General features: G+C 40.8%; 1 protein-coding gene across 5 annotated transcripts in view; it reads left to right on the forward strand.

Annotated features, from left to right (window-relative positions):
- The first annotated feature begins 9,290 nt into the window (after positions 1-9,290).
- The window catches only part of LOC115109404 (myocyte-specific enhancer factor 2A-like), a 116,468-nt gene continuing 111,273 nt past the window's right edge, over positions 9,291-14,485 (forward strand). The window contains exon 1 of one of the 5 annotated variants that reach the window (XM_029634251.2): positions 9,291-9,531. The gene's annotated coding sequence lies outside the window, so the exon portion shown is untranslated. Of the gene's footprint in view, positions 9,532-12,999; positions 13,179-14,485 lie in introns of those variants that run through there. The other 4 variants (XM_029634250.2, XM_029634248.2, XM_029634253.2 and 1 more) reach the window with 4 other exon arrangements.

Here is a 14,485-nt window from a genome sequence, read left to right on the forward strand (position 1 = left end):
ATGTTGACAAAACAAAATACTTTATACACGGTGGGATCTTTGTGTCTGTAAAATGAATTATGTAAGAAATATTGCTGTAATAACCATCGGCAGGTAGCCTAGAGGTTAGAGCGTTGGGCCCGTAACTGCATGGTTGCTGGTTTGAATCCCCAATCTGGTAAGAACCAGATGCAGACAGTTCAAAATAACAAAAGTTTATTTACAAAACAGGGGCAGGCAAACGACAGGTCAAGGGCAAGCAGAGGTCAGTAATCCAGGGCATAGTCGTAAGGTACAGAACAGCAGGCAGGTCCAGGGTCAGGGCAGGCAGAATGGTCAAAAACCGGGAGAACTAGAAAACAGGAACTAACGAGAAACAGGAGTAGGTGAAAAAAACGCTGGTAGGCTTGACGAGACAAGGCAAACTGGCAACAGATAATGGGGAAAATGGGCGACACCTGGATGGGGGTGGAGACAAGCACAAGACAGAGGAAACAGATCAGGGTGTGAAAAATCGATGTGTCTTTGAGCAAGGCACTTAACTATGGATAAGGGTGTCTGCTAAATTACTAAAATGTCTATATTGGAGTCACACGATGACATGTTGTTTGGTTCTCCCACTACAACTTGGTAAAGCAGGCAGTTTTTTGGCTGCAGATGAAATAAATTATAATGAACTTCACAAGGTGGTGAAAGTGGAAGGTGACAAGGTTGATGCTCCTTTCCAATAAATATTGAGGGTCTTATTCTGGTCACATGATTATTGATGCTTGGGTGGGGTACATGCCAATACCAGAGCGGACATATTTGCTATATAGCACATGTTTTGTAACAAAACCATCAGTAGAGTTGAAAATACGATGGAAACCCATTTAACTTTTATTTTTAATTCGGTACATGGGAATTTAACCACAAAAGTCATTTTTATGTGCACTATGTCATCATGCACAGACTTTTATTCGCAACAGTCAATATGATGGAATAACATTCTGGGTGGGAAAAAGCGCATCTTTTATTTATGCAGATTTGAGAATATTCACATTAAAATCTGTCGCCAATTGGATGGAAACCTAGCTAGCGACATCTTTAATAAGTTAACACTAAATATAAAGTTACTTTTTATTTAATCATCTATCCTGCCTTTCTCTTCTCTTAAAATGCATTATGGGAATAGATTGGGTGTATGATTCAGAAATGGCTCCTGTCCTCAAGTACTCAAGAGTTTCAAACAATCTGCTCATATATCCACTCCTTAGCTGAGAAAGATCCTAAGCAAAGATGGGGTGCAATGGCTTTGATGGAAATTCATCAGAAAAAGGGGATGCGCAAGAACATCTTGCGCAAGAATAGGACTGTCGTTGGCAGAAGATTTGACCTCACTAGACCCAACATTCATCTAGAAGGTCTGATAACAAATCACAATCAAACTCGTGAACAACAGGCCATCCAACCATGCTATGTTATCAACTTTCCCGATGTCGAACCCCAGATCTCTTGTAAGATTGATGAGTTTCAAGCCATTGTGACAAAAAAACACGTAGATGTTGCTGCAATCTCAGAGACTTGGTTTTCCCTCCACATACCTGAAGAGTTACTGGGCACTGATGGCTACACCCTTTTTTTCAAATGGCGAACCACTTGCCGTGGTGGAGGTGTTGCACTGTCAATCAGAGACTGTGTTTGTAACGGCTGTTAGAAGGAGAGGACCAAGGTGCAGCATGGTATGTGTCCATATTTATTTAATGAACACAAGAATAACAAAGATAACGACCGAAACAGTTCTGGCTGGTACAAACACACAACAAAAAACAACTACGACTCCGACGGGCGACTCCGGCAGCCACGGAGTGACGGGCGACTCCGGCAGCCACGGAGTGACGGGCAACTCTGGCAGCTCCTGACTGACGAGCGGCTCTGGCAGCTCCTGACTGACGGGCGACTCCGGCAGCCACGGAGTGACGGGCGACTCTGGCAGCTCCTGACTGAGGAGCGGCTCTGGCAGCCACGGAGTGACGGGCGACTCTGGCAGCTCCTGACTGACGAGCGGCTCTGGCAGCTCCTGACTGACGGGCGGCTCTGGCAGCTCCTGACTGACGGGCGGCTCTGGCAGCTCCTGACTGACCGGCGGCTCTGGAAGCGCTGGACAGGAGCGAGACTCCGGAAGCGCTGGACAGGAGCGAGACTCTGGAAGCGCTGGACAGGAGCGAGACTCCGGAAGCGCTGGACAGGAGCGAGACTCCGGAAGCGCTGGACAGGAGGGAGCACCTGGAGGGAGACGGAGAGACAGCCTGCTGCGTGGGGCTGCCACAGGAGGCCTGGTGCGTGGAGGAGGCACCGGATGGACCGGACCGTGGAGGTGCACTGGAGGTCACGAGCACCGAGCCTGCACAACCTGTCCTGGCTGGATACTCCCTGTAGCCCGGCAAGTGCGGCGGGGTGGAACAGACCGCACTGGGGACACCGTGCCACTGGAGACCAGATGCGCTGAGCCGGCTTCATTATTCCTGGCTCGATGCCCACTCTAGCCCGGCCAATACGAGGAGCTGAAATGTAGCGCACCGGGCTATGCCTGCGCACTGGGGACACCGTGAGCCTCATGGAATAACACAGTGCCTGCCCGGTCAACCTCTCGCCACGGTAAGCACGGGGAGTTGGCTCAGGTCTCCTACCTGACTTAGCCACACTCCCCGTGTGTGTCCCCCGTGTGTCCCCCCCAATCATTTTTTGGGGCTGCCTCTCGTCCCTGGTGCGCTACCGTGCTAACTCCTCATATCGCCACCGCTCGGCTTTAGCTGCCTCCAGCTCCTCCCTGGGGCGGCGATATTCCCCAGCCTGTGCCCAGGGTCCCCTACCGCCCAAAATCTTCTCCCATGTCCAGGAGACCAGAACCCTCTGCTTGGTCCGGTTGTGGTCGGTAGTTCTGTAACAGCTGTTGGAAGGAGAGGACCAAGGTGCATTGTGGTATGTGTCCATATTTATTTAATGAACACAGAAATAACAAAAATAACAAAGAGAACGACCGAAACAGTTCTGGCTGGTGCAGACACACAACAGAAAACAACTACCCACACCCATAGTGGGAAAACAGGCTGCCTAAGTATGGTTCTCATGAATGAGTGAATGAAGCAACCAACTCTAATGCTAAAGCCGATGCCTTCTGCAACACCCTCCTGCCTGAAATTGATAGAAAATTCCCTATAAAGACTGTGAAAACCTAGTCTTCAGACAAACCATGGCCGTCAGAACCGTTCCACAGAACATTGCCTGTTCAGCCTGATGTTCCTTGCTCAGTGTGCACACTAGTTGCAACTGATTGTGCCAAGGCATTCAATGTTGTAGACCACACAACAGTAGTACAGTGCCTCCTTGATCTTGGTGTGAGACCTCCCTTGATCCCATGGATCTGCAGTTTAATGACCGACCACCATCAGAAAGTACCCTACCAGGGGCATTTCTCTGACTGGGAATACCCCACTTGTGGAGTGGCACAGGGGACCATGCTTGGGCCTAGAGTCTTTCTAGTCCTGATTGACAGTGCCCTCTTCGGGACACAACAAACCCCTGGAAATACATGGATGACATGTATCTGGCTCAGACTTGGACACCTCAACTACCCTGTACCCTCCAACAGACCCTGAATGGTCTCAACATCTGGGTAGAGGAGCACAGAACCTAACCTAACAAAAATGTAAAGTTCTCCATGTCACCCACATGAGGCATCCACCCAGCCTGCCGACTCTCTCCATTGACCAGAACACCCTTGAAGTCTGTGACACCATCCAGAATAACTTACGATGGGACAGTCAAGTGTACCACATGCTGATATCTGCCAACAGGAAGCCGTTTACTCTGCGGAATCAGAAGAAATGTGGCATCCTATACCCAGAACTGGTTTCCATCTACACAGATTATGTGTGCCCTGTACTGGAATGCGCAGCCCCGGTCTGGCTCTGACGACAGACCAGGCTGAAAGGCTAGAAACACACATAAAAGGGTCTGTAAGACCATCCTTGGTCAGAAGTACTTAGGGTACCCAGAGGCAGTCTGTGCCCTCGGCTTGTGCACCCTATCTGACAGATGCACTAAACTGTGCCTTGACTTTGCCAGAAAGCTGATAAAGACCGACTTCAGAGCCTGGTTACCCCCCCCCCCCCCTCCTCCACCCTATAGGAGGAGCTCACAGGTAGTCATACAAGAAACTCAAACAAACTCGTCATCCCAAACTGTCATACGAAGAGATACAGGAGATCACCAATAGCTTATCTGAGCAGGCTCCTAAATTAAAAATGATTTTATATTTTAGCAGACATTTTTAGCACTTTAAATTAGTTGTATTTATTCAACATTTATGTTTTTTTACTGTTACAGCAAAGTAATTCAGTGTTTTTAAGAACCTGTAATAATGCTGAAGGACCAAACTAAATAAACACAACTAAATAATAATGCTTAGTGAATATCAATATCCCCTGTTAGCGTACAGTACCATATCCATGAATAATAGCACTGCTACCAAAATATCAGTCAAAACCCCATGAATGTACAAAGGAAACCAGCTCATAACAATGTATTTTGACTGATCTTAAGTATTTTTTCAAACGATTACAGGTGGTTTCTTTCAATTGTCATTCATAAATTAAAGTCAACAATGCATTAGTGAATCATCTTCAGAAAGATATTCTAAAAAAGAAAAAATCCCAATAATGGGTAGTACCTCTTTTTTGCTCAGAGTACAACATCAAACTATTCAGACTTTTCAATCTGTGCTTATTGCATAGATACTGCTGATGTTACCTGACCACAAAATGTCAGAGTGAATTATTTGGTAGTCATTTTAAGTGATAAATGAAATGATACTTGAAATTAAGGCCAAAATGAATAATGGGAAGAAGAGTTTCATTTCTAACCTTGTTCAATTTTTAATGAGCTCAGTACTATGGCTGGCACATTTTGTAAATGAAGACATGTCTGAATATTTGAGATAATTAAGGAGCTCATATTGTTGCCAGGAACTATTTACTTCTATCAGAGAAAGGGCCTGGCCAAAACAAACTGACAATAAGTTGTTTCGGGCTCCTCACCCCTTCGGAGCTCGTAAACATCGAGCAGTGTGAGGAACAGAGCAGCATGGGCTCGAAAACCACAGCCCAAGGGGTTTAGAAATCCCCAGGGGAGATCATCTAATCATTAAAAAAACATGCTTTACATGCCACCTCAGTCACTCCTGAGATAAGCACAGATGCAGGTACTAATTACAATAACCTTCATGTACGCTGTTAAAGTTATTTCACTAGAAAAAACATACATGATACACTCCTGTACATAAATCAACAGAGGCACACAAATACCTGTGCTTTGTCTTCGAAGGTGGATCGTACAAATGCATTGTGCTCCCTTTTGGTTCTCTCCTGCACCCAGGATATTCACCAATTGTGCAGAGGTAGTGAGGGCTTATGACTCCTCAACTATAGTACATGACCCTAACCTCTCACTCCTAAACAGTTTTCATGGATCTGAAAGGATTGGATGGGTGTAAGCAACATGGTGAAATCTGTCTAGCCTGCAGGTAGCCTTGTGGTTAGAGTGTTATGTCGGGTTGCTGGATCAAATCCCTGAGCTAACAAGGTAAAAATCTGTAGTTCTGCCCCTGAGAAAGGCAGTTAACCCAATGTTCCCTGGACACCAAAGACATGGATGTCGATTTAAGGCAACCCCTGCACCTCTCTGATTCAGAGGAGTTGGGTTAAATGCGGAAGACAAATTTCAGTTGAATGCATTCGGTTGTACAACTGACCAGAGGATAGGAGTTTATTTTGGACTGGGTATTTGGAAGGCAGGACTTTTGCATTCATGAGTGACATGTCTCTTGGCCTACCCACATGATTATAGATCTTGATCAGCCTGACTCGTGAGTCATGGTTTTGTATTCCCTGGTCTATGTGCTACGTCTCGTTCCTCTCCCTCAGGGAACTAAGATGACATATTGTAATCAGTCATTCTCATTACGCATGTCATACCTCCACATAACAGTTGTGTGCTGCTCTACACTACTCTGAGTTGGCTGGGCTTGGTTAGTGTTAATTACAGTTGGTAATGAGAGAACTGATCCAGACTGAGACATTGGGTATTTTTAGATCTTTGACAGAGTTATCTAACACATAGCTGGAGTCTGCACAGAGACAACGTAATATTTCTTTTTTCAACTTACTTACTGCTTTATTCCATTAGAAATAAACAGTGCTTTCACCTGAAGACTTGCTACCTGTGTTTTGTTGAATCATATTTTTGCGGCAAATAACATGCTGTAGATATGTAATAGTGTTAGTGATGATTTCACTGTCTTTTATAGAGGCTTTAATAAAACATATTTGTGTATTGTTACATTCAGACATTACTGTATATACAAGTTCTTAAAGTTGCTTTATGTTCAAATATATATAAAATTAAAATCAAGACATTTGGAAAATATTCAGACCCCTTGACTTTTGCCACATTTGTTACGTTACAGCCTTATACTAAAATGTATTAAATTATCATTTTTTTCTAAATCAATTTACACACAATACCCCATAATGACAAAGCAAAAACATTAAAAAAAAAAAGTTTACTAATTTATAAAAATTTAAAAACTGAAAAACCTTATTTAATAAAGTATTCAGACCCTTTGCTATGAGAATCCAAAGTGAGCTCAGGTGCATCCTGTTTCCATTGATCGTTCTTGAGATGTTTCTGGCCGCCCAGTCAAACTGCCGCCCATGAGTTGGCCGCCCAGTCAAACTGAACAATCAGGAGAGAAGGGCCTTGGTCAGGGAGGTGACCAAGAACCTGATGGTCAGTGACTGAGCTCCAGAGTTCCTCTGTGGAGATGGGAGAACCTTCCAGAAGGACAACCATCTCTGCAGCACTCCAACAAATGTTTGTTTTTTTTGTTTTATTTAACCTTTATTTAACTAGGCAAGTCAGTTAAGAACAAATTCTTATTTACAATGACAGCCTACCCCAGTCAAACCCAGATGACACTGGGCCAATTGTGCACCGCCCTATGTGACTCCCAATCACAGCCAGATGTGATGCAGCTTGAATTTGATCCAGGGAATGTAGTGACACCTCTTGCATTGAAATGCAGTGCCTTAGACCCCTGCGCCTTAGACCCCTGCGCCACTAATAGAGTGGCCAGACAGAAGCCACTCCTCAGTAAAAGGCACATAACAGCCCGCTTGGAGTTATGTAAATGTGATGTTTCAGAATTAAAAAATAAATACATTTTCAAACATTTCTAAAAGCCTGTTTTTGCTTTGTAATTTGGGGTTATTGCGTGTAGATTGATGAGGGGGGAAAACAATTTAATCCATTTTAGAATAAGGCTGTAACGTAACAAAATATGGAAAAAGTCAAGGGGTCTGAATACTTTTCAAATGCATTGTATGTGATTTGTTGACTGTCTGCCCCATGACTGGATTTGAAAAGTATTCAGAAAGTACCCCCATCGAGAAGCAGAGATTGGACAGTTAAAGATTAGAGAGTCACAGATTTGAGAGTCACAGATTGGAAAGGGGCACTGAAGGCTTTTTAGAGGGGCTGTTCTAATGAGCCATATATAAGTGTTATTTCAGAGATGCATGACCAGACTACGTCTTGGAAAACTGTGAGACACGGGGAATTGTTTGCAGAGTCCTAATTTACCAAGTAAACATCCATCTCTTTCTTCAATATCATATACCAGTATTTTCTTCAATATATTTTTTTATTGGAGGGAAAGTGTCTCTGGAGCTTTTTGTAGTCTGGTGCAAAGTTGGTACTCTGATGGAACCGGTTGTTATCGTTTGTATTTGTCCAACTTAATATTCATGTAAAATATTATTTGTTTTTGATACATAATTCCCAAATGTGGTGACCCTTGTGACCTAAATAATTATCGGCCAATTTCTAAACTTTCTTGCCTAGCTAAAATATTAGAATCCTTGATTAATTCTCAGCTAGGATCTTTCAATTTCAAGTCTCATAGCAAAAGGTCTGAATACGTATGTAAATACGGTATTTCTGTATTTTTTTTAATACAATTGCAAAAATGTCTAAAAACAGTTTTTGCTTTGTCATTATGGGGTATTATGTGTAGATTAATGAGGAAAAATATATTTAATACATTTTAGAATAAATCTGTAACGTAACAAAATGTTGGAAAAGTCAGGGGGTCTGAATACTTTCCGAATGCACTGTACTTTGGATTGTGATCAAATCAATCGTGTCCCTGTTTACAAATATCTGGGCATCTGGATAGATGGAAAGCTGTCTTTTAAAAACATTATTGATAGGACCGACGTTCCTATCGCTCCTAGACTACGGCAACATCACCTATATGAACGCAGCTGCCACTTCATTAAAGCCACTAGATGCAGTTTATCATAGCACACAGCTCTTTATTATGGGTGACATTTTAAGTACTCATCACTGCATTCTCTACCAGAAAGTTGGTTGGCCCTCTTTGCTGTCACGTAGCTTGATGCATTACTATGTTATCATTTACAAATCCCTTTTACAAAAAGTCCCACTGTACCTAACATCTTTACTAAAAATTTAGACACAAGTTACCACAACTGGTCTCAGGGATGGCGAACTCTGGAAATTCCTTTGGTCTCTATTGAGTTAAGTAAACCAGCTTTTAGTTTTTTGTGGAACAATCTTCAAAATGTTCTTACATCTGTACTCTGGTGCCTCTTTGGGCAATTCAGAAAGCTGATTGAGGACCTTATTATTAAAGAATGTTTTTGTTTTTCTTTCTTCTTGCATTTTGTATTTATATTTGAAGTGTGTATTTTCTGTCATTTATGTCATTCAGGGCTCATCTGTAAAAGACACATTGGTCTCAGTATGACTCCCTAATAAAATAAACATAAAAAATACATATGTAGTTTTTAATACAAATGTAACTTTGTTTACAAACATTTTTCATACTTGGAAGGCGTTGCACCATGCTTCTAATGCCATGTTGTAAAGATGAAGGATCTGACTTTCTGAACCTAACATCAAAAGTAAATCTTGTTTATGGGTCAGTTTAAGCATACGCTCATAAATACACTACAACAATTTATCTGGAAAGTCATTTTTAACTTGATAAGTCATGATGTTTGCACTCCATCTTCACATTGATATTAATCACAATAACACAAGGAGAAAAAACCTAACACCTTCTGTGCCCATGACTGACAGCTGTGGCTCGTCCAGAGAGCCCCAGAGCCCTGTCACACAACGCATGCCCAGCATGTCTACGTCCATCTGGGGTATTACCCTTCCAACTGCTGTCGCCCCACTCCCGGCAGAAAGACCAAGGGACAAGAGGAGGCAGAGGGTGTGAAGTCAGGCCTGTCAGGGGCAAGAAGGAAAGCATCCAAAGCCAGCTGGTCTGGCTTTGAAGAACAAGAGAGAAGCCGTGATACAAAGAAGAGAGAGAGTCAGATAAAGAGAGGAAACAAGAGATACAGAAAGTGAATCAATGCAGGAAAAAACCTGAAGACCCTTTTTGGTTCCGTTAAGGTATTTGTGCAAAAACTCAAACAGGTGAGACACACAGCAACATAGGCTTGGTGTTACACAAAGTGTGGGGGTGTCATGAGTAGCGTCTCCATCTTGACACATGGAAGAGGAGGGTTGTATATGAAGGAGTGTTACCCAGGCAAGGAGCATTCATGTGGTGAGCAACGGCTCATTCTACTGAGATGTCAAAGTATTATGCATTATTATCAAGGTGGTGATATATAGGAATATAACTGTTTCCCAATCGTATCACAAGTGACTGGGTATATGCTGAGGTCTTCAGTGGTATATGGTGAGGTTTTTCAGGGGTATACAGAGAGGGTTTCAGGGGTATATTAGGCTGAGGTTACAGGGTTCCAGAGCTTACAAGTGTTTGTGGAATGGATCTATAGAATCTGCCTCACCCTGGCAGGACTATTTTTGTAGACGGTCTGGGTTTTGCTAGGACTGAAGTCTAGCTACGAGAGGGATAAATAAACCCACTAAAATCAATGATAGTCGAACCGTAGGAACAATTTAATGAGGGATTTTAACAGTGCAGAGCTTCATTTGAGGAATTCATTATTCAGACACCTAATGTGGTTTGGAGATCTGGGATGTAACTCTGTGTCTGTATACACCCTATTTCCATTCACAGGTGCTGGTCCTTTCTACTCTAACATACACAAGCTCTGACACAAATGCCATGTACATTAGTATGAAAAGGGCAATGTATACCTTATTCCCTGATCTTTAATGGGAGTATAGAATAAACTTATACAATAGCTAGAATGTGATACCCCTAGGGAAAAACTTTAACTTTCCTGAGTAATCATTAATAAATGATGTATAAACTGTTAATGAATAAGTATTTCATTATTTGTAAGCATGTATAACAAATAATGCATTTATACACATATGGACATTTCTTCCTTGATAATGCTTTATGAAAGTTATGATAAAGTGTTACCCAGGTCATAACAGAGTGTGTAGACAGTGCACCAAAGTTATTATAGTAAACTAAAACTGAAACTAAAATGAAAACTAATCATCATCATCAATCATAATTAACAAACCCTTTTGAAAAACTAAACCTATTCTGGAACTATTACCTTTGACTCCAAAATGAACTAAAATAAAATAAAAACATGATGCTTTGATTAGGACAAGACAGAGCCAGCATGAGATATGGCTCAGAAACATACTTTAATACAGGAATAGCACTGTAGTCCAAAATTTCACATAATCCCAAAAAACTACATTGAGGAGATTGAAATAGTGCTATTTTGTTTAATTAAACTGCCTTTGCCATCCTCATGCTAGGTAGCAGCAGCCACAGCAGCCATTTTGGAATGCATGTTGCAGTGAATAACAAGGGGCCTGATTGGCTGACTATTCTTTGTTGTTCAATGCAACATACAATCCAAAATGTAGGTTTTTGGATAATGGGTACATTTATAGTATTCCTGGATTGAGGTACGTTTTATGACTGGCACCGGCTCTGCTGTGTCCAAAACAGAAGCCATGTCCTACCTTATAGGGTAAGGTGTACTTAGAACAATTGGGGCGGCAGGTAGCCTAGTGGATAGAGCTTTGGGCCAGTAACCGAAAGATTGTTCTGCCCCTGAACAAGGCAGTTAACCCACTGTTCCTAGGCCATCATTGTAAATAAGAATTTGTTCTTAACTTACTTGCCTAGTTAAATAAAGGTTAAATAAACTAAAAATATATAAACATTACCGTAAGGTTGGAAACAGTTACCCATACATGAAAAATGTGGCTATAGCTAATAGTGATGGGGGGAAACATGTATACAGTTAAATATTGCAAGATTATTTTGGACTATTATTATATTGATACTTTGAATCCCAAGTATGGATTTGTAGGTAGCATTAGCTAGTGCTAGTCGGCTGTACCTGCGCCAAAACTCTGGAATTTTTCATTCTATAGCTTGTTCTCCATCTTCTTCTTAAATAGTGAGCCAACATGTTTTCAGTACTTATATTTCCATGACTGATCAAAACTAATGTTCTCATGCTCTCTCTTGTCTCTGCAGCAGATATATAGTGAGTAATATGTCTGGAACATCAAATTTGAATAAAATTGCAGTATCAAATCGCAATACATATAGAATTGTGAAAATCGCAATACATATCACCTCGAGACCTAAGTATTGTGATAATATCGTATCGTGAGGTCCCTGGCAATTCCCAGCTCTAATATCTAACTTAATTCTTACATGCACTACAGTTAAAAAGCATTTGATTGGTGTAAACATTGGCGAGGGAGTTTCCTTTTAACATGTTTTTTTTGCACCAGTCTCGCATGATTCCTTTTAAATCCAAGTCATATTGAGATTGACATTATAATGTAAATCTAACCTTTGACCTGACCCATCACTTTATGTATTATAATTTTAAAAACTATACAACACAAATGGCTCCTAGCCTCCCACGCAACACTAAAACTGAAACTAAATATTTGTATACAACTAGGTCTAAAACTAAATAAACACAAACAAATCAGGTATGAAAACTAACTGAAACTAAACTGAATTTCAAATAAAACGAATGAATAAAAATGAATATGAAAACACAACTATATGAACCTTCCCGTGCTTACTGTGCACATTGATGGAAATATGGTGCCAGATCATTTACTTGTTTTCTTGATGCTTCCAAAACCCACTCCAGTAAGGTGCCCATGCAAAATCTTATAAAAAAAAATATGTCATTGAAACTAGAATTGACCTACGTTTTCTTTCACATGCACATGTTCCTTTAAATCCCGGTAAAAACAATCTGAGAACAGGATCTGCACCACACCTCTTCCTCAGATCCTTGCACTTACACGTGACTTTGTCACATGCGAGTTATACAGGTCCCACCTCCCTTCTGTAATTGGTTCTGACCAGCCGCTGATGATTTCTATTGGATCAGAAACATGTCCTTTTAAAATCAATGGTCCTATGCTGCTGTTGTCTTTTAGAGATATGACGTCAATCGTATCTAAGGGGTGTGAGGTGACGGGCCAACAATCATAATTAACACCAGAAAAAAAAACTTGTCGCTGAGATTTCATACTGTAGTTTCAATTAATTTGACTGTAGTTTCTGCCACAAGTAAACTCTGTCAATCACTTACAATGTAAGATAATTTGTTGCGTTACACTACCCAGGTGTCAACCACTTGACTGTAGCTACCACTTGACTGTAGCTGCCTACCGAAGAGAGGATCAGTAACAAACGTAGCCGAGTTAACGTTTAAAGGAGTGTTATTTTGACACTAAGATTTCAAAGAATGATGTAGTAAGACTGGAATTATAATGCTAATATCATTGGACATGTATTACAAACCATAGATATCCCGCTCGCGAAGTGTCCTTTCCACATACTTTTTCACTTTTTAGAGTCACCTTTTGGAAATCCAGATGATATTAGGTAGCCTACAAAAGGTACAAACCTAAGTTTTTTTGTAGTGACGATAAGACGAGTGGGAGGAGGTTGATTTCTACCTCGTCTGGTATTAGTCAGATAAGGGGAGGAGTCTCTCACTGACATGAGACTGGCTCTTCTGAGTTTGTCTGCTCCCTAAAATAGCAGTTCGTGTGTAAATGTGACTGAAATTACGTGTATGTCTATTGGAGCCTCTGATATAGAGTGTCTATATACAACGAGGAACTTGGGAGACAAGGTGAGTAGCAAAAATAGCAACAATATTGCACAGAGGGGCACTAGTGAGAGAGAGAGAAAGCGCAAGAGGAAGACGTAGAGTGAATTTGGGATCGAAAAGCCATCCCATACTGTAGCCTACATGTAGCGCTATGTGATTATGCCATGCCAGTTTCTGTGTTTATATTCTGGATGAATATAGTATGAACTATTGTTTATTAGTATTCCTAATAATAGGCGACACTTATTTTAGATATACATTGATTTTACCCTAGATGCCCGTGCGTCTTTGCTCTTATAGCTCCAATAAGTAAACAGTTATGCTTTATCTTATTTGGTAGCCTACAGTAATTCAATCAACTTTATCGTAGTCTGTCAATTTCAGGATATTTCTTAGAATAATAGATTATATCAATCGTCTTGAATTACTAATGCCTAGCTATGACTTTACTATAACTTGTTTACTGATTATGTTTGTGAGCGCGCAATATCGTAGAGTTAACAGTGTCGTGGACTCAGACAACAGGAGGAATGCGTTTGCTTGCAATTTTACTTGGTTTTGTATTATCTACGTTGAAATATATATATATTTTTCCACATCAATGCCATCACATCACAATAGATTACATGACATCAGATTACTTTTCGGCTTTTTGCTTTGGTTGCTTTGAAATCCTTTATAATTGTCTGTGTAGACTAGGCGAATTAATATAACCGTCTATGTGCACTATAGCTGTATGAACAACTAAAACTTGACTTTATCCATTCCATTGCATACCACTGTAAAATCGAATGCATTTTCTTACTTGTGGACTAGAATATTTCCTTATTTTAATAGGTTCACAATAATAAGTTAGTAGCCTAAACATGTGATTACTTTGTTATAAACAAATAATAGTAATATATAGTAGTCTATACAGTGTCAGTTTATTGGTAAAGATACTTTGCATTGTTAGTTCTGAAATCTACATTTTGCTGGTCAGTTGGTGGTGGTCATTTGTCCATTTAGAACTAGGCTACTCCAACTTCTATTGTTGCTTTGTTTTTATCACTGCTATTTGCTTGAGTTAGGGCAACATCTCCTCTGCTATGGAGCAATGTATGTTTGCCACCAATAAGATGTTTTCTTATAGTAGGCCTATGTCTTGTTCTCAGTTATAAGGGACTATTTTGATGATATATTATATTTATAGTTTGAATCTGATGTTTTTTTTTTTTTAGCCTGGGGCATATCTCCAGTAAGGATTCATTCCACAGTCAGGAGCTACATCACACTTATTCCCAGTAAAGGATTAATAGAGCAATTCTTCAATCTTTTGAATGGAAGAG

Source organism: Oncorhynchus nerka, linkage group LG25 (genome assembly GCF_034236695.1).
Source record: "Oncorhynchus nerka isolate Pitt River linkage group LG25, Oner_Uvic_2.0, whole genome shotgun sequence".
Classification (NCBI taxonomy): domain Eukaryota; kingdom Metazoa; phylum Chordata; class Actinopteri; order Salmoniformes; family Salmonidae; genus Oncorhynchus; species Oncorhynchus nerka.